A 21,482-nucleotide genomic window follows, 5' to 3' on the forward strand; every position below is an offset into this window, starting at 1 on the left:
AAGAAGGGAAGTACTTTTGTACCCCCGAATGCAATGTAGATTAACCATTTCCCAGCTATACAATTAGAAAATGTATGACTTTTTGGGGGGATAGTACAACACAAAGTCAGAGGTTAGAAGAGTCTTTCAGGGAGCCAGGACAGCCAATGGCACTTGAAAAAATTCTAGGGGGGGCTGAAGAACTTCTTGAAGGTAAGTAAAATGTCTTGCACAATGTTTTTGAAATCTTTGTAGAAAATAAAATCACTGTTGGGCCACAAGCTGGGAGGCTTGTGAAGGGCAAAGCTGCAAGCAACTCTGCAAAAGGCAACCAGGGCAAGTCTCAACTGAGAGCTAGCAAGGCTACACAACAAGAGGTAAGTACCCCTTAGTTCACAGTACCTTAGGTCTGAAGAAATTGGTCCCAGTTGATTCTGTTCCTGTTGTCTATCCTGCAGATCCTGTTGTTCCTGGGCCTAAGTAGTGGGGACACGAGGGAGGACGTCTGGGAACTACTCCTCTACGGTTTGCAGGTCGGCAGCAGCAATGGGCAAACTTCAGATCAGCTCACTTCGCGGTTTCAGCTTCTCGCGAATAGCACCACCGCGGTTCTCGGATACCTTATGGACTTTGCTCGCATCTGGGGTCCAGCACTCTGTTGAGGTGGCTCAGGCTTGGTCAGTCCTGCTTCATCAGAGTCCGGAGGATCTTCCAGGAGCTCGGGGCCGACTTAGACGATGGACTTGATTCTGGTGTTCCTCTCCCTGGCAATCGGTTCCTGCAGCAGCAATGGAAGTACAGGCGGCTCAGAGAGGATTTCCAGATGAGTTCATCTTGGGATCGATTGGTTCCACCAACCCAAGGGGAGAAGTTTTCCTTTGCAGGGCTTCTCTAGTGGAGGCGAATTCAGAGCTTCAGCACTGCAGCAGGGCTTCACCGGGCAAACCAACGGGCCAGGAGTTGCAGCAAGCAGCTCTTCCAAGTTCTTCTTCGGATTCCTTTGTCCAGTGGTCGACTCTGCCTTCTGTCCAAAATACCTCACCTTTTTATGGAGGTTTCTCCCATTTATTCACAGCCTAGCTGTCGCTCACACAGCAGGATGGCTGTCCTTGCCGGATAATGAGCCGGCCGATCACTACAGAGTGCATTTGGGTCTCCAAGGAGACTAAGCACAGGGAGTTTCAGGCACCTCCCTCGCTTCCTGCCCTGCCAGACACGCTGGAGCCAGAGGCGGGCTTCAGCAGTGAATCCCGCCAAATTAAAAACGAACAAAGGGACCAAACCTGGTTTTGCGCGCAGAGTAAACCTCAAGAAGTACTTTTCCAACAAGAAATGGCAAAAAAAGAAAACCGGGCTATTTTGACAAAATGGGCCCCCATGTGTGCTTTACTACAGCTGCAATTGCAGCCCGCCATAGAAACACTCAATGGTAGTAAAAAGTAAACCACTGCCACCAACCATTAATTGTAGAAAGGGTAACATAAAAATATTGATTGAGAAACTAGACAAATGGAATACTAAGTAACCCCTCCAGCACCCTTTTACAAGATGGTGTTTGCTGGGTCTAGAAAGTTACACATGTAAATTAAGGCAATTTCATTTCACTGCTCTTGGAAACAGTAGTTTAACCAAGAGAAGTTATTTAAACCTTTGGGAAACCTGGAAGACTTCCCTGTGCCACTGCACTGAAGGTGCTGTGTGTCGCAATGAAAAAAGATGATGCCTATGGAGTTTGTCAGACTCCAAAACCTAAAGAAACACACTGTCCAAATTACAGAAAAATAGATGAGAGAGTGGGAAAAAGGTCTCACTCTCTCCAGGATACAAATTAAATGTCCTAAAGTCCAGCAAAAAGAGCTAGGGTTGTCTCAGGTAGAAGGGAATTAGCAGATTTCTGAGAATTCTCCCTAAAAGTTAGGATGCTTTATTCTAAGTTTCAGCTTTTCATTCTGTTCCTCCATACATCATTTAGGAAAGTTAACCAGGGGCTCATTATGGATCGATTTACACATACGATCAGAGCCTTATTTCATTCTTGCATTTTCAACTTATATTTATATTTTGTGACTGTAAAGTGCTGTTATAAGACTTGTATTAGCTGATCAATATGCAAGAAATGAAAGATCTTAAACCACTTCTCAGTGGATCTGTAGCCACACCCCCTATTTCACCATCTCCGTCCTATATTACCAAAGGTATGGGATCTGAAACTCGTTCCTTCTGTGCAAAGGAAACATTGCTCCGAGTAAAGGAACATCATGGCTCTGTGTGCTCACTTGGAAGCATAAATGTTTTTCTCGCCCCATTCTTTAGATGTAGCAGTCTTTTTTAATATTGCAAATCAGGAAGAGATCTTGTTGGACTCTGCCACTATGAACCTTCTATTCTGCTTTTCCGCCTTTTCTTCTTAACGCCTGGGCACTGGTGGCCCATTGTCCCTTCTGAACATTGTGAGACTCTCATAAAATGGGGTTGGACTTTTTAAGACAGTCTTGAAAGTTATAAGAGTTGGGAAAACTGTGTGTGTGTATATATATTTCTGAGGCTTGTGGAATCTGCTTAGATCACATGCTATGCATAGGCCGACATCTAGTGGAAGCTGCAGAGTATTACAGTTGTTTTCGAAACTCAGGGCGTGCCAGTAATACTATCCCTAGTGTGACATCCACTGTACCCATGGTCCTTCACGCGTCGTGGTCCCTCAGATTGTTTCTTTCCGCCATTGTGAGCAGACGCTTATCGCAGAGTTCAATTTCGACTTACGCCATTTGCTTATGACAAGTTAAAAATAGTTTACTCTTTCTGTCCTTTTCCTTCCGACATCGACCAATTCATCGACGCGGTGGAAAAGACAGCGCCGTCGGACAAATTCAAGATTCGACGTACCCTTTCGGCCTTGGAAGGCCCACCGGCCTATGCCCTTACAGTAGGGAAAGTAGTCATTGTACAATGCATTTTCCCACCCTTTCCCTTTCTCGCCCGGCTGCCTTTCCCATACATGGATAGAACACCATGGGGGCGTGGCTTGGCTTCCATGCGGTAGGCTGCAGACCTTCAGTGCTCTGCAGAGATCCTGACATCAAATCAATAAAACTGGCTGATTTAGTTCACTAACATCGCGGAAACGCAAAATAAAGGGTCGGAAGGTCTGAAGATTGATTGGAGCAAATCTGGTGAAGAATCTGGATTGAGAATTGCCATTATAGCACTTTAAAGAAACTGCGTGGTGGACACTAAGATGGCGGGCGCACCCGGCCGGCTCGCTAGGAGGAGCCAGCATCGGAGAGCACGAAGGGAGAGACCGTCCAGAACCACGAGGGGCACCGGTGATCGTGCCACGGGCACTGTCCGGCGAGTATCCTGGAGCCTTGGGAGGACCCTGTGCCCAAGAACATTGCAGAGGATCCCGGTCAGCCTGGAGCCGCCGAGGTACTACAGAGAGGCGGGTTGAGGGAGACAACATGCACCTCTCGGATGTATGAGGGTGTTGTGAGACGGGATTGAAGTGGACCCACCCAAGACCCTGGGGGAAGGTGACAGACGTTGCCCCCCTTTACCTCCCCGGAATGAACAGCAACTAGGCCGGCCCCGACAACTCAAGGCTGCTGGCGAGAAGAGGGCTGAGGGGCCACCTTGTACACAAGCTGCACACTCCTCGTGCCAAGACACACAAGGACTGAGCTGCGCACTCCCTCTGTGGTGCATGGCATGGAAGACTAGGCTGGGTCGAGGGGAGAAAACCGGAGGGCATCGGAGGAAGAGAGCGCTCCGAGAGAGGCCGTTAGAACAACACAAGCAGTGGTCCCCCCCTGTGACAGGTAGAAGAGGCTGCCCGTGCCCAGCGACTGAACATAACACGAGGGATGGGACGAGGGCCAGGCGCTGCATAGGCTGTGACCACTGATCAAACAGAAGGTACTCCATCGGCACAGCTTCCTCTGCATATGAGACGTGGGAGGCCGCAGTCCACTGTGACGGCCCACTGGTACGTTGGCCCACAAGCACTAAGATATCCTTGCACTGGGGAGGAGACAGACATAGGCAACTGAACTAGAATTGTAAGGGGCACCGATTACAGCACCCCACTTGCTACGTTCACACGCATAGACTATCTTTTTACAGGTAGCAAGACACAAGGGGAATTTACTAGCACAGAGCAAGAACACTCTCGGACCATACCCCGGTGACGGCAACATGGGCGTACACACAAAGGATGGCCCCTATACCGACATGGAGGCTTAGGGCGGAAACCCTGTTGGAGTGGAAGGTCCAGGGGCATCTGCAAGATACAATAGATAAATACTTCCACCTCAGCACAGGCAGCGTAAATAGATCAGCAATGGTGTGGGACGCCTTTAAGGTAGTAGTTAGAGGCACAGCAATTGGGAAGACTGTGGGACTTAAAGGGAGGGTCATGGCAGAACTTGGGGACATTGAACAAGAAATAGAGAGGATGGAATCACAGGCAGGCCCGCGGGGGAGGAACCACCTGAACTGTTATCCCTAAGGATACAGTGCAAAGCAACCTTGGAGAAACTGGGAAATTTAAACTATGCAAAATATACGCAGAGACTACATGCTGAAGGGGATAAACCAGGGATGCTCCTGGTCTGGATAACCAAACAGGAGGTTAAGAAAGTCCAGATCAATGCAATCAATAATAAAGCTGGGGAAGAGGTGAGGACACAAGAGGGTATAAACCAAGTTTTTTCAGAATTCTATGAGAACCTATACTTGAGCACTTGCGAGACACATAACTCAGATATTGCAGACGCATTAGACCAGATTGATCCCCCAAATCTGGACGCAGAGCATGCACAGATGCTTGAGGGCCTCTTAACCTTAGAGGAAGTGTAAGCGGTAATAGACAGCCTCCCGACGTCCAAGACCCCAGGACCCGATGGGCTACACAGGGAGTTCTACAAGGCGTATAAGGCCACTCTAGCTACTAAATTACTGGAGATATATCGGGAAGCGTTGGACATGGGCCAGTTGCCAGACACCATGCACAAATCCTTGATACTACCCATCTTGAAACCGGGCAAATCTCTCCCTAGACTCCAGCTCTTATAAACCTATCTCATTGATAAATCAGGACTGCAAAATCCTACCAGCGGTCCTTGCCAATAGGCTTAAAAGAGTTATACACATGGTAGTGCACCCGGATCAAACGGGATATGTCCTGGGGCGTACCACCGCGTGGAATTTGTGGAGGCTACATCACATTGTGGATCATACCAGTAACGTGCAGGGCGAGTGCGCAATAGTGTCTTTTAGATGCGATTAAGGCCTTCGACTCCGTTAACGTGAATCGGCTTCGCAGGGTGCTTGCCCACTATGGTATGGGCAATTGTTTTTTTTCTTGGGTGGATAAGGTTGCTGTATAAAGACCCTAGGGCCAGAGTTAAAACAGGGAGACATATCTCAGAAGCATGGAGGATATACAGGGGCACGAAACGGGGTTGCCCGTTATCCCCAGTGCTCTATATACTGGCGCTGGAACCCCTGGCGGTCTTCCTGCTGGCTACATATGCAGATACAGGGATATGTGTTAGGCGAGATTGTATGCAGTACCCTTTGGGTGCCCTACAACAACCCTGACCTCCTGGTAATAGGAACCCAACCTTTGGTATAAGCTTGTACTACTCAGGTTGGTAGCGTGTTGAGCAGCCAGGCTTATCTCAAGAGGTGTCAATGTGAGCTGTAGGGGAGTTAGACAGAGATTCACAGTGACAAATATTCAAATAAACACTTACACAAGGTTTTTTGAATAAACAATTATTAACTTAATTATCAGTCAGTTAGAATAAGCCTTCTTCAGAAGGGGGAAATATAATAGTAACACTCAAATACACTTCACAAATACACACTCTTAATATTTCTAAATCACTAAGTACCCTTTTGGGACGGCCTACAGACACTACCTACACCCTCAGGTGACTTAAATAGTTAGGGTGCTGGGGACATTCATATATCACTATTGCATTTAGAATCAGATTTCAGAGTTTGTCAAAAGGAAAGGTTATTACGAAACAACAAGAGATCTCACAAATATATCTCAAAGCAGGTAAGTACTTTTGTAAATCCCCCAATGCAAATTTAGTTAACCCTTTCCTGGAAGGAAGACCAAACACATTAACAGTGGGAAGAAGAGTCATTCAGGGAACCAGGTTAAGCCAAAGTCATTTTGAGCAAAAGTCTAGGTGAAACTGAAGCACTTCTCAGAGGTAGGTTCAAAGTCTTGCACAATGTTTTAAAAGTCTTTGTAGATAGAAGAATTCAAAGCAGGGCACAAGCTGTTTAGGCTTGTGAAGTAGAGAAGCTGTCAGCAACTCTACAGAGCAACTACAAGCCTCACCAACAGAGAACAAGTGCAGTTACACGACAAGAGGTAAGTTCTCTTAGACTGTACAGTACTTTTAGGTGAAAGAAAAATGCATCAGATGACATCTGTTCCTGTGCATCTCTGCAGATGCTGGTGTTTCTGAGCCTCAGTCTTGTAGACAAGAGGGAGGACTTCTGGGGACTCCTGCACTGCAATAGGACGGTTACCGACCGCAACGGCAATCTTCAAACAAGTGGCACTTTAGTGTTTCAGCTCCTCGCGTCTACCGCAAATAGTGCCACTGCGGCTTCTGGCTGTCCAGATGGACTTTCCTTGCATCTGGGGTCCAGCACTCTGTTGAGGTGGCTCAGGCTTGGTCAGTCCTGCTTGCTGGGAGTCCGGAGGATCTTCCTGGAACTCTTGACCAACTTAAAAGCAACGCACACAATCTGGTGTTCCTCTCCCTGTCATTTCGGTTTCCAGCAGCAACTCTGTGGAAATTAAACCAGCTCCGAGAGAATGTCCAGGTGGCTTACTTTGGAGTTGATTGGTGCCACTAACTCAAGGGGAGAAGTCGTCCTTGCAGGGGCTTCTCTGTCGATACGAATTTGGAGTTTCAGCACAGCAGCAGGGCTTCACTGGTCAAACCAACGGTCCAGGAGTTGCAGCAGGTGTCCTCTTCAAGTTCTTCTTCGTTTCCTTCATCCAGTGGTCGACTCTGACTTCCAAGCCAAAACCCTTGCCTTTTATTCAGGTTTCTCCCATTTATTCCAGCCTAGCTTTCAGACACCCAGCAGGGTGGCTGTCCTTGCCGGACAGTCAGCCGACCAATCACTACAGAGTGCATTTGGGTCTCCTAGGAGACTAAGCACAGGGAGTTTCGGGCACCTCCCTCACACCCTGGAGTAAGAGGCGGTCTTTACTCGTGAATCCCGCCAAAGGCAAAGCGAACAAAGGGACCAAACCTCAAGAAGGACCTTTCCAAGAAGAAATGGCGGAAAAAGAAGACCAGGGCCATTTTTACAAAAATGGGACCCTTGGGTGCTACTGAAGCTCCGAACTCAGCCTGCCGTAAATGCACACCACGGTAGTTAAAAGTAAACTACTGCCACCAGCCATTCATCAAGGAAAGGGTAACATAAACATGTTGGAAAGGGTATCCTAAAAATGTTACATGAGAAGCTAGACAAAGGTGATACTAAGTAACCCCTCCAGCATCCTAGTGTAAGATAGTGTGTTCTGGGTCTAGCAAGTTACTGTCATGATCTCTGCTTCCAAGAGGTCAGGACTTGCCCAACTCCCTTGGAAGCAGACCCATAACCCAGGTTCCGAGCGCCAGCCGGTCCCAATTGGGACCTTTTGGACTCTGTCCTGGCGCCGGTGGCGCAAGGCTCATAAATGTGCCCAGTCCCAGCGCTGGAAGCGCCGGGCTCATAATGCTTGGGTGGACTTACCTGCGGCAGACCATGCTGCTTACTTACCTGCCAGTTGAGCCTCTGATCCTCTTCTGTTCGGGACTACTTTTCCTGTTGGGTGGGGGAGGAGCCACTCCCTAGGTTCAGAACCCTGGAACTCTTCTGGAAAGCAGGGACTCTTTTCTTTCCTAGGCGTGGCTGTGGAAGGAGACACCTAAGCACTACAGGAGGCTATTTAAACCACACCCGATGGATGAATCTTGCTTTGCGTTATTCTGCATCCTCTGCAGCAGAACGCTCATCGTGTCTTCTGCATCTGATCCTGGGCCTAAGGAAAAAGGCTTACCATCCTGAATCCAGTCTTCAGCAACACCTACAAAGACAAGAAAGAACAGGTTAGCATTACGGTCTTCAGTGACAGCTCTCCTTTTACCTGATCCATCGGTTGTCATCAACGCTCCACTGCATTCCGGCATCTGAAAGACAAAAGCTTACCAATTCTGCGCACGCTCCGGAGGCCTTCGGCGCTGCATCCCGCATCTGAAAGATAAAACAAGGTGCGTTTAAAGACTTTGGGGAACTTAAATACTCACGAGCCATTACTCCATTCACATCTAACCCAGTGGGTATTCCGGCACCCTGCAGCCACTCCGAACTTATACCTGCAAAGAAAAAAGACAGTTAGAGCGCGCCGTGAAGCAGGCAGCAAGCGCTTACTTACGTGCTTCAAGGCGCTTCTATTCATCACACGGGCTCCATCTTCGCCATCGCCGGAACCCTGCAAAACAAGATACAACATTACTAAAGACTTTTAAAGACATTTGAATTACTCGAAACTTACAGTGCGTGAAGAAAACGACGGACAGCAGTCCTCTGAAGTCAAGAGGCCTGCTTCCCTTATCCAGTGAGGAAACTGGTTTCAGCACCCTGCTCCGAAGCAGATGGAGAGCACGGCGTTCACTTACCTAAGGTGAGCGCGTTAACCTTTGGGGTCCTACAGGAGAAGAGAAAGGGAAGAAGAGAGAGACATTCAATAACCCAGTTCATTAATCCCATATTTTCTATCTGCAGACACCTTACCCTTCAAGTCAGCCATACAGTGCAAAGGGGTCCAGCCCAAAGAGCCAGCCGTGTGTTACACATCACCTTAGAAGATACGGTATACGCCCAGTCAAGACCGGCGCCTCTACGGGAATCAGGTGAGCGTTACAGAACGCAAAGACTACCACAAAACTCCCGTCCAGGCGCTATGGAAACCTCGGATACCGACCAGCTAGCCCAGTTGCTTGGGGAACTAAGGGCAGAAGTGCATGCAGCCCGTCAGGAAACCAACGCTCTAAAAAGGGAACTGATTATTTCCAAGGAGCAAACAGATGATCTCGCTAGGCAATTGCTACAGTCACAAGCCGGACAGACCCCGTTACCCGCATCTGGGGGAAATCTTCCTTCTACATCCTCTGAGTCCAGTGCAGATCAACCTACCTGGGAATGTACCTCTGGCTCCGCCCGAACGATTTTCTGGTGACCCAAAGAGGTTTGCAGTATTTATCAATCAGTGTCGGTTGCATTTCTTATGCCGGCCAGCAGCATTTCCAACTGATCAGGCTAAAGTAACTTTCATGCTTTCGTACATTAGTGGTAATGGCAGACTGGTCGATCCCTCTAGTAAATCAAGATGATCCGGTCCTCCATGATTTTCAAGCTTTTCAGGTCAGTATGGAAAAACTTTTCGCAAGACATTCACAGGGGCAGGCTTTGGACAATGAGCTTCTTTCGTTGCGACAAGGTAATCAAGACCTTTTGGCTTATATTGCATCTTTCAACAGACTGATAGTGGAAACTCAATGGCCTGAGGACAAAAGGATTACGCTGTTTTATAGAGGTCTACGTGGAGAGCTCAAAGATGTGTTAGCCCAAGTAGTGAATCCCCCACAAGATTGTTCGGACTATATAGATTTAGTTGTTCAAATAGATCACAGACTGCAGAACAGGAAGGCTGATCGTTCCAAGTTTGATGCTCGAGTATTTTCCAAACCGCCAACTCCTTCCAAAGGAGTAGACTCCGGGGAACCCATGCAAGTAGGGGGCCTAAAAGGTCCTCTAACACAAAAGGAGCGGGAAAGAAGAAAACAGTTGCAATTATGCCTCTATTGCGGAAACTCAGGGCACTTTCTTCGAGACTGTCCGGTGAAACCTGCCAAGAAGGCAGTAGGAGCTGCAGTTACCAAAGTTACAAACTCAGAGCAGGGAAACGACCTCGCCCGACAAGAATAGAGGTCCTCTTGCCGAGCGTGAAAACCAGTTCCGTGACCTCGCATTTCGTGATACCTATGGTCCTCATTAGCCCTGATAATCCGGATCGATTACATGCAATTGAAGCTTACGTCGACAGCGGTGCCATCGGCAATTATGTGGATCATGCAATGGTTTTGAGGATGAATCTAACTCTTTGTCCCAAGGCTGTAAAGGACGTCATTACTACGGTGGATGGAACGGAGATAGCCTCCGGACCAGTAACGCATACCACTCAAGAAGTGACGCTCGTAAGTCAAGATGGACACCATGAGAAGATTGTGTTCGATGTGATCAAGGCCCCTCAGTTTCAGGTTATTCTAGGAATTCCTTGGTTAGAGAAACACAATCCTCTGATCGATTGGCGAGCAAGAACGGTCCAGTTTCCAGAATGTGTCTCTACTTGTCATCCTCCACCTGGTGTTGCACTGGCAGCTACTTCTTCAGAGACGACTCCCCAGTTACCTCCCGAATACCAAGAATACCAAGATGTTTTCCGGAAGGATCAGGCTAACTCTCTACCTCCTCATAGGTCTTATGACTGCCAGATAGACCTGATACCTGGATCTACTCCTCCTTGTAGTAGAATTTATGCCCTCACCGAGCCTGAGAACCTTCACCTTCGTCAATACCTGGATCAATACCTGACAAATGGGTTTATTCGTCCTTCCAAGTCCCCTGCTTCTTCAGCTTTGTTCTTCGTTCCAAAAAAGGAAGGAGACCTTAGAACTTGTATAGATTATCGCTCACTGAAGCAGATCACCGTCAAGAATAGATATCCGTTACCTTTGATCCCTGAACTCCTGGACCAGGTTAGAAAAGCATGCATATATACAAAGTTGGACCTTAGAGGAGCCTACCATTTGGTTCGAATAAAGGAGGGCGATGAATGGAAGACGGCCTTCCGCACCAAAAATGGGCTATTTGAATATCAGGTCATGCCCTTTGGACTTTGCAATGCCCCGGCAGCCTTTCAATATTTTATGAACGATGTCCTCAGAGAGCTCATAGATGTGTGTGTTGTTGTTTACATTGACGACATCCTCGTTTATTCTTCATCGGAATCTGAACATCGGAAACACGTAAAAATGGTCCTCGAAAGATTGCGTCAACACAAACTTTTCGCTAAGTTGGAAAAATGTGTTTTCAACGTGACTGAAGTTGAATTCTTGGGATTCATATTATCACCTAGCGGAGTACGTATGGATTCAAAGAAGGTCGATGCAATTCTCAAATGACCATCCTCCGTAAAAGGTGTGCAAAGCATGTTAGGCTTCGCTAACTTTTACCGTAGGTTTATCCCCGAATTTTCTCGAATAGTCCAGCCCATCACTGCCTTGTTAAAGAAAAACAAACGTTTTGAATGGTCTACCGAGGCGGAACAAGCTTTCCAGGATTTGAAGACTAAATTTATCTCTGCACCAATCTGAAAACACCCTCGCCCCGAACTCCCCTACATCGTGGAAACTGATGCTTCAAGCCTTGCCATGGGGGCAGTTCTATCACAAAAGGACCCGGTAACCAATCAGTTGCATCCTGTGGCATTTTGGTCCCGCAAATTCTCGCCTCCTGAAATCAATTACACGATTACTGACAAGGAACTTCTGGCTATCAAGTCTGCTTTTAAGGCTTGGCGGCATTATCTGCTGGGGGCCCGACACACCGTTACTGTGATTACGGATCACCGAAACCTGCAATATTTGAAAACTGCAAAAGCCCAATTCTCTAGACAACTCCGTTGGGCATTATTCTTTGCCGAATTTGACTTTATAATTACCTATCGACCCGGTACAAAAAACGGTAAAGCCGATGCCCTTTCTCGAATGGGAGTGGAAGAACACTTGATCAACCCTAAACCTGTACCTATCATTCCCGAACAAAGAATCCTGGGTGTAATCGCCACACAATCCATAGAGGAAGTTAAGGATAAAGCCAGGCAACTTGTAACTCCAGCAGACATACAGAGTTGGCATTTAAAAGGAAAGGACTTTGCAGTAAAGGACAACTTGTTGTATTTCCAAGAACGATTATACCTGCCCAGCACAGATTTACAGAAAAAAGTAATCTCTTGTTATCACGATTCTTTAATGGAAGGACATCCCGGTATGACCAAGACTTCAGAAAAGATCAAGCGCTACTTCTGGTGGCCGTCTTGGAAAAAAGATATCAGAGACTTTATAATGTCCTGCGGAGTATGCGCCCAAAACAAGAGTCAAAAGGAAAGACCAGCAGGCCTCTTACGCCCTATTGACATCCCACCTCGCCCTTGGCATACGCTTTCTATGGACTTCATCACCGATCTACCTCCATGCTCCGGATACAATACGATTCTAGTAATCGTGGACTTATTCTCCAAGATGGCGCATTTCATTCCGCTCAAAGGCTTGCCAACAGCAGCAACTCTGGCCCGTGAATTTCTGGAAAACATCGTCCGAATGCACGGTTTTCCTTCGGTTCTAATATCGGATCGTGGTAGTCAATTTATTTCTCATTTTTGGCGAAGTTGCTGTCGGTCGGCTCAAATTGATGTGAGACTATCGACCAGTCACCACCCTCAGACCGACGGACAAACCGAGAGCACCAATCAAACTCTGGAACGGTATTTACGCTGCATGCTGCAACAAACTGAAAAAACTTGGAAAGACATCCTTTGGATAGCCGAATATGCCTACAATAACTCTGTCCATTCGGGAACTGGGAAAACCCCGTTTTTTCTTTTATACGGCAGTCACCCTCGAACCTCGGAGTTGGATCCCCTCCAAGATCTTGAAACACCAGCAGTAGAATACCTGCATGCTACAATCACCCAAGCCTTTAAGGAAGCTGTTTCTCACCTTCAAAGGGCTAAAGAACAATACAAGAAAGGAGCAGATCAACATCGGAAGGAAGCCCCTCAATATCAAGTAGGGGATCAAGTCTGGTTATCTACCAAATATCTACCTCTAAAAGGGCCACGTACATTCAACCCAAGATACCTTGGTCCCTATTCCATCACTACCATAGTAAACCCAGTAGCGGTCAAGTTGGACTTGCCCCCGCACATGAAGATTCATCCGGTCTTCCACGTCTCTCTATTAAAACCCGTGCAACCTCAAACCCGACTAACTAAATCTCCAAAACCTATCCTAGTTGATGGAGAACTCGAGTTTGAAGTCAAAAGCATTCTGGACTCCAAGATCTCCAAATCTAAACTATTTTACCTAATTGACTGGAAAGGCTACGGCCCCCAAGAGAGATCCTGGGAACCTGCTGAATATGTCCACGCTCCTCGCCTAATCAAAAAATTTCATCGAACATTTCCTGACAAACCCAAACCCCCGGAGTAGCCCGGTTTAGGAGGGGCCTTGAGGGGGGGTACTGTCATGATCTCTGCTTCCAAGAGGTCAGGACTTGCCCAACTCCCTTGGAAGCAGACCCATAACCCAGGTTCCGAGCGCCAGCCGGTCCCAATTGGGACCTTTTGGACTCTGTCCTGGCGCCGGTGGCGCCAGGCTCATAAATGTGCCCAGTCCCAGCGCTGGAAGCGCCGGGCTCATAATGCTTGGGTGGACTTACCTCCGGCAGACCATGCTGCTTACTTACCTGCCAGTTGAGCCTCTGATCCTCTTCTGTTCGGGACTACTTTTCCTGTTGGGTGGGGCAGGAGCCACTCCCTAGGGTCAGAACCCTGGAACTCTTCTGGAAAGCAGGGACTCTTTTCTTTCCTAGGCGTGGCTGTGGAAGGAGACACCTAAGCACTACAGGAGGCTATTTAAACCACACCCGATGGATGAATCTTGCTTTGCGTTATTCTGCATCCTCTGCAGCAGAACGCTCATCGTGTCTTCTGCATCTGATCCTGGGCCTAAGGAAAAAGGCTTACCATCCTGAATCCAGTCTTCAGCAACACCTACAAAGACAAGAAAGAACAGGTTAGCATTACGGTCTTCAGTGACAGCTCTCCTTTTACCTGATCCATCGGTTGTCATCAACGCTCCACTGCATTCCGGCATCTGAAAGACAAAAGCTTACCAATTCTGCGCACGCTCCGGAGGCCTTCGGCGCTGCATCCCGCATCTGAAAGATAAAACAAGGTGCGTTTAAAGACTTTGGGGAACTTAAATACTCACGAGCCATTACTCCATTCACATCTAACCCAGTGGGTATTCCGGCACCCTGCAGCCACTCCGAACTTATACCTGCAAAGAAAAAAGACAGTTAGAGCGCGCCGTGAAGCAGGCAGCAAGCGCTTACTTACGTGCTTCAAGGCGCTTCTATTCATCACACGGGCTCCATCTTCGCCATCGCCGGAACCCTGCAAAACAAGATACAACATTACTAAAGACTTTTAAAGACATTTGAATTACTCGAAACTTACAGTGCGTGAAGAAAACGACGGACAGCAGTCCTCTGAAGTCAAGAGGCCTGCTTCCCTTATCCAGTGAGGAAACTGGTTTCAGCACCCTGCTCCGAAGCAGATGGAGAGCACGGCGTTCACTTACCTAAGGTGAGCGCGTTAACCTTTGGGGTCCTACAGGAGAAGAGAAAGGGAAGAAGAGAGAGACATTCAATAACCCAGTTCATTAATCCCATATTTTCTATCTGCAGACACCTTACCCTTCAAGTCAGCCATACAGTGCAAAGGGGTCCAGCCGTGTGTTACACATCACCTTAGAAGATACGGTATACGCCCAGTCAAGACCGGCGCCTCTACGGGAATCAGGTGAGCGTTACAGTTACAAATGTAAATAAAGTCAATTTCACTTTACTGCTCTTGTAAACGGTAGTTTATCCAAGAGAAGGTATTCAAACCTTTGGGAAATCTGAAAGACTTCCCTGTGTCACTGCACTGAAGGTGCTGTGTGACACAATGTAAAAGATGATGCCTATGTGAGTTAGTCAGACTCCACAACCAAAAAATACAGAGTTCAAAAATCACATTAAAATACATGACAGAGTGGGAAAAAGGGTCTCACTCTCTCCAGGTTAAATAAATCAAGTCCTCAAAATCCAGCAAAGTTGCTGGGGCCTCTAAGGTAGAGGGAATTAGCACATTTCTGAGAATTCTCCCTAACAATATGCATAGACAACGCCACGCATCTCTTGTCACTATACGCTGATGATATCCTTTTGTTTGTCACGAATCCCCCCAACAACCTCCCTAACCTACTGGAGGCAATAGATGCCTACGCCAAATTATCGGGTATCTCCATAAACAAAGCAAAATACATTTTGTACCCCCTTGCAGAACTCAGATTGCTTCCCATAGACCACTTGCCACACTTGGGTCTTACGTGGCCACCACGCACCTTTCGCTACTTGGGTGTAGACATATACCATGAACCCGCACAAACACACGCCGGCAACACACAAATGGCTTAAGAAAAAAACAGTCCGTGGAGTTTTGGAAGACGTTGCCATTAGGGATGAAAGGGAGAGCAGCCCTGTTAAAAATGACGGTCCTACCCTGGCTGTTATATTACTTTACAAACATACCCTACAATATCCCAGGGAAATTTTTTAAGTAATTGAATACAATAGTGAGAGAATTCCTGTGCGAAGAAGGGCGGAACAGACTAGCTCTGCATGCTCTGCAAAGGGACTACCTGTCCGGGGGAATCAATGTGCCAGACTATGAAAGATACTATCTAGCGGGGCAGCTGCTGTTTGTGGTCCGATGTTTGGGGGATGAAGATTCCATAGACTCGTTGCTTTTTCAATCGGCACTGCAGAACTGCTACTTACGTGAAATCATCTGGATGGGAAAATCCAGGGCTAAGACTCCCTAGCCTGCTCAATCTGGGGCTAACGCTATGGAAAAAGGGCGTGGAGGTTGCAAGGAACCAAAGACCCCTGCTCCCTGCAGTACCCCCTGGCGGGACTTGTGGGCACCAGACCAGATGCTCTGGCCACTTACAGGACACACTGGGAGGCTAAAGGAGTGGCACAGGTTGGAGACCTATGGCAGGAGGGAAAATGGGTGGATTCCGACACCCTCACAGAAGATAGCAAAATAAATAAAGGGCAATTTATGCTCCACCACAGCATGGTCCAAAGTATTAAGAGGAGATGGACGGATCTTACTTAGGTCGGGGAACCACAGGAGGACTTGGATAAGTGGTACGACATCAAGGCTGTGTGAGCAGCTCATGAAAACTAGCAACACCAAGAAACTACAGGTGCAAGACCAATGGGAGTCGGAGCTCCAGAGGCCCTTAACGGATCAGGAATGGTCAAGGGTCCTAAAATGCACAAAAACGATCTAGAGAAATGCGAGATTCAAGCAGACACAGCTCTACATCACCCACAGAGCGTACCTCACCCCACAAAGACTGTCCAAAATTGGGAAAAAAGGATAGTCACTCCTGCCCACAATGTGCCGCCGAAAATGCCGACATGCTCCACAAGGGTTAGGTATGCCCGATAATACAAACATTTTGGGAAAACATCAAGGCAAGGGCTGCTGTGGGCGGAGTGCAAATGCAACAATGGGCACCAGAAAGCTACCTGTTGGGACTATTCCAAAAGGGTGGGGCACAAAGGCCACACATAGCCAACATGAAGGACTTGATATCCATCCTGGTGGTAAGCAGGATCGCTATGGCTTGGAAGACCGACACAGAGCCCAGGATAGAAGCATGGTGGGCCGGCTTGAATCGTTGGGCATTGGCAGAGACAGTAGTATGGACCAGTGCAATACAAAGAGGGTTGAGGGAAAGTAGCGACAAGCTGTTGGCTTGGAACACACTTCTCCAGGAAATGCTGGGATCCAGAGAGGACACTAACACTGCGGACCCGGTGGGATCGGAAAGTGTTGTCCTGTACCCGATGGACCAGGTGGGAAGCTCTAATGAAGGTGTCTAAGCAGCTGAGAGTGTGGTCATTACACTCATGGGGTTGGGCGAATGGACATGCAGCTGGACAAGGAATACCCGTGAATTGCGTATACTGAGAAGAGCAAGCGCCATGATTATCATAACTCAGAGATGCTCCCTGTAAGCAGTGCCACTAGTTTATGTTTTGATGTTTGTTGTATTGTTTTATGTTGACTATTATAAAATGCAATAAAGAAATAAAAAAAACAAAAAAAATGTATAGAACACCATTTAAATTCTGCCCACGTGCAATATAAAAATGTCCGTGGATCGAGTGTGCAACCTTTGTCTGAACCGCGTCCATGACGAGGGGCATTGTCGAGCCTGCAAGCTCTTCAAACCCAAGACTCTTAAAGACCGTAGAACTGTAGGGCCCATCATGCAATGCAGGCCTAGGCCGCCTTTGACATGGGGGGAGCTTCCAGCGACGGCAGCGCCACCGTCTTTTTGGCCGGCAAGGGTGACTGGGAACAGCCAAGTTCCCAAGTGCAGGCCCTCAACCCCAAGAGACAGGCCGGCGGCAAGAGCACTTCCACTAAACACGCCCCTAAACGCACATCCCGGGCGATGAGTCGGCGCCATCGACCAAACACCCAGATATGGAGTCAAGGGGGAGATCTGCAGATTCCCTGTCCTCTCGGCACTCGAGCTCCCGATCACCCCATGACAGGCCCCAGAAACCGAAGGAAACCACCTATAAAACAACATTGACCGAACGCTGATCATCGCTAGACGAGGCAGAGGTCCATCCCACTACCGAGAGTCGACATCCTTCGTTGAAATGGTTGGTTGGGTGAAAAAACACTGGGTTGTCACACCTGGTTAAGAAACATGTCCCTGAGAGCCTGCTAAAAGCTACTCATTCCAAAAAGCATAAAGAAAAATCTAAAGACAAGTCTCATAAGGACAGGTCTACCCCTTCTAAAGAGAGTATACCTGCCCCACAAAAAGAGGATTATTTGGCTGAAGCCTTACAGAATAAGGGCCTATCCACACCTACACCCTTAGTACAAGTCCCTAACCCCCAGTACCCTCTGGTCATCCCCAGTTTAGGACATAGATAGGGTAATGCCAAGAATGACCTTTTTCGCAAATATTTTCGAAAAAAAACACTCAAACTTTCAGGTTACACCTCCTACTATTCAAGCTTCCAGCTCACCGCCCCTGGCTTCCAGCTCTCAGCCCCTGGCTTCAAGCCAGCCCCCAGCAGAAAGGTCTTGTTCAGTAGCTGATCTTTATGATGTTAATACAGACACTGAAGGGGATGAGGACTACCAGCAAACTGACCATTGCTACGATGGTGATGAATAGACAGAGGTGTATACCCTGGCCTCACCAATTCAACAAGACTCTCCAGTGCATGATTCTCCGGTAGATAATCAGCCCCTCCACAATGACATATTAATCAAAGCAGCTGAGCACTTTGGCATCAGACACAGGAGACTCAGCAAGACAAGGGCTTTGTGGAGGATATTTTGGGAGACAAGAAGACTGCCACCCAATTCATCAAAAATCTGTCCAGTGAAGAATCCAACCTTCACTGGAGACACCAAATCAAACACGGGCACTAAACCCGCGGGTAGAAAAACCTTTTCGCCCAGCGCCATCTGACCCGCTCTATATCAGGGGCCAACTTAAGCCGGATTCGCTTGTGGTCACAACAACCCGTTAAAGGGCAGGGACACCACTAGCCTCTTCTGAGGCTCCCCCAGACAAGGAGAGCAAGATGCTCTATACCATGGGAAGGAAGGTAGAGACTTCAGCAGCGTTTCAAGCTACAATAGCCAATAACTCTACACTGTTGGCAAGTTATGACTGCCATAAATGGGATGAAATAACTACCGTAATAGAGTCTGCGCCCAAGCCTTTAAAGTCCCAACTTGCATTAGTAGCAGCTGAAGGCAAAGCTACTTCCAGCTGCATTCTCAAGAATAAACTACCTCCTATTCAAAAAAGCCATAAAAAAATCACCTTTTTCACATGTAGTAATCTTTTATGACGCCCTTTCAGCTCCTACTGGCTTCTTTGTTGTCTTGTCCTTGTCTTTTGTGCCCCTCAGGCCCACGGGCATGCGGCGCATTATAAGAATAAAAATAAACACATAAAAATAATGCAGGCCGAATAATCGCTGAAGGAACCATAATCAAGCGCCATGCTTGGCTTCGCCAGTTCGGCTTTAAACTTGAGACACAGGTGACATTACTTAACATGCCAGTGGAACCAACAGTCTTATTCGGCAAAACGGTAGAAGACGCCCTTAAGTCCGCCAAGGAGGAATACGACACCCTCAAGTCCCCCGTCAACTAACTAATAAACGATCTGGCCAAACAGGTGGGAACAATTTTTCCCGCTTTCGTGTCCACAATTCCCAAGGAGGCTTCGGTTATGGACAAGGTCAAAATTGTTCCTGGAAAAACAACCAAGGTCAGGCATCACAAGGTTACCAGAGAGGCCATCGCAGATCCCGCGGCTGGGCATGGTCCTCCACGTCAAGAGGTGGAGGAACACCTCCCAAGCAATGACAGCCCGCTACAGGTCCCCTCCCATACCTCCCCAGTACGGGGGCGGATTTCACACTTCACCCACGCATGGGAGGGCATAACTACGGACAAGTGGGTGCGATCGACAGTAGTGGGAGTTTGTGTAGAGCTCCTCCAAAAAACCATCCCCTGCGCCAAAGAAAGACAACAAAGAAAGAACCGCTCATCCTTCTTGAAGAAGTCAACGCGTTGCTTCTCAAGAATACCAAGAAATTGTGCCATCCAAAGAGGTAAACCAGGGTATTTATTCAACCTACTTCCTTGTGCCAAAGAAAGATCTAACTATGCGCCCAGTGTTAGACTTGCGCCCTGCAAACACTCACGCAAAGTCACAAAAATTCCACATGACAACGCTACAACAGGTAATCCCTCTGCTAAAACGAGGAGATTACATGGCAACACTGGATATGAAAGATGCCTATTTTCATTTTTCAATGTTCCCAGCACACAGAAAAGTCTGGCATTTCAAAATAGCAAGTCAGCAATATCAATTCAAGGTGCTACCCTTCGGTATAGCTTCAGTTCCAAGGGTATTCACCAAGGTACTGGCGGTTGTGGCTGCACACCTGCACAGGGAGGCAATCCCTCTGCAGACAAAACACACAAAGCACCATAAACCTTCTCTTCCAAATGGGTTTCTCAATAAACGAGAAAAAGTCAAGTCCTGTGCCAAACACAACAAAACAGTTCCTAGGAGCTGTCTTGGACACAAAATCAGGCTTGGCCTTTCCATTCATGTAAAGAGTTCAAAACATGCTTTGACAAATACCCCAGTATCAAGCCGGTTGCCAGATAAGCGGACGCAAAGCAATGCGTTTATTAGGCATGATGGCATTGTGTGTATACCTGTTCCCACACGTACCTCTAGGCATGCGCCCAATGCATGAGTGGTTGGCAAAACAGTGGTCTCAGGCAAGCAGTCAGTGGGACAATCTAGTGGTCGTTTCGCTAACACTAGTTCAAAACCTACGCTGGTGGACAACGGAAAATCTGTTAAAGGGAAAACCCTTCCACGAACCGGAGCCGCAAGCAATCGTTACAATAGACGCATCACTCTCCGGGTGGGGGGCTCATTACCTTCACCACACAGCACATTGTCTGTGGACTCACATCACGGCACATAACCATATCAACCTGTTGGAACTACTAGCAGTAATCAAAGCTCTTCAAGCATTTGAAGCGCATCTGACGAACCACAGGGTTCAGATCTTAACAGACAGCACCACTGCAATTTTCTATATGAACCTACAAGGAGTCACGCACTCTGCATATCTGTCCAAGCTAGCACAGAAAATATGGGGGTGGGCACTCAAATGAGGGATTTTCCTATCATCCCAACATGTTTCATGGGTACTCAACACCCTAGCAGACTCTCTGAGCAAAGATCTACCAGAAGAACACAGTGGCAACTAGACCCAGGTGTAGTAGACCACATCTTCTACCAGTGGGGTTACTACACACTGGACTTGTTCGCTACAGGAGATAACAAGCAACGGCCAGACTTTGCGTCCTGGTTCCCCCAACCTGGCTCCAAGGGGAACGCCCTATGGATGAACTGGTCAGGGACATTTTCCCCCGACGCCCTTAATGAGCAAGGTAGTGAACAAAATTCACAGGGTACAAATGACGCTCATCCTAGTTGTTCCCATGTGGGCAAGACAGCCATGGTATCCACATCTGCGCAAACTGGCGATGTGCGATTCCATCAAACTCCCGTGTCCGATGAACCTATTGACCCAACACAGGGGATTGACAGTACACCCTCAACCACACTCAATGAACCTGGCAGCTTGGCTCCTGAGGTCATAGAATTCAGACACCTTAATCTGCCACAACGGTGTATGGATATCCTCAAGGAGGCTTGTAAACCAAACACTAGACACTGTTATTTCGACAAGTGGAGAAGATTAGTAATCTGGTGCCAGTCTAAACAAACCTCATAGAATGTATTCCATCCCACATTCTAAACTTTCTGATGTTTGTTAATCTGCTTAGAATCACATGCTGTGCATATGGTCCAACATCCAGTGGTAACCGCAGAGTATTGCATCTTGTCTTTCGAGAATCGAAAAGGGAC

At 47.7% G+C, this 21,482-nt stretch overlaps 1 protein-coding gene across 1 annotated transcript in view; it reads left to right on the forward strand.

The window, feature by feature from the left end:
* PIK3R4 (phosphoinositide-3-kinase regulatory subunit 4) overlaps positions 1 to 21,482 on the forward strand; it is a 1,130,409-nt gene that overhangs the window by 655,866 nt on the left and 453,061 nt on the right. The window lies entirely within an intron of this gene.

This window comes from Ambystoma mexicanum, chromosome 2q (assembly GCF_040938575.1).
Source record: "Ambystoma mexicanum isolate Mex_15411 chromosome 2q, UKY_AmexF1_1, whole genome shotgun sequence".
Taxonomy (NCBI): Eukaryota; Metazoa; Chordata; class Amphibia; order Caudata; family Ambystomatidae; genus Ambystoma; species Ambystoma mexicanum.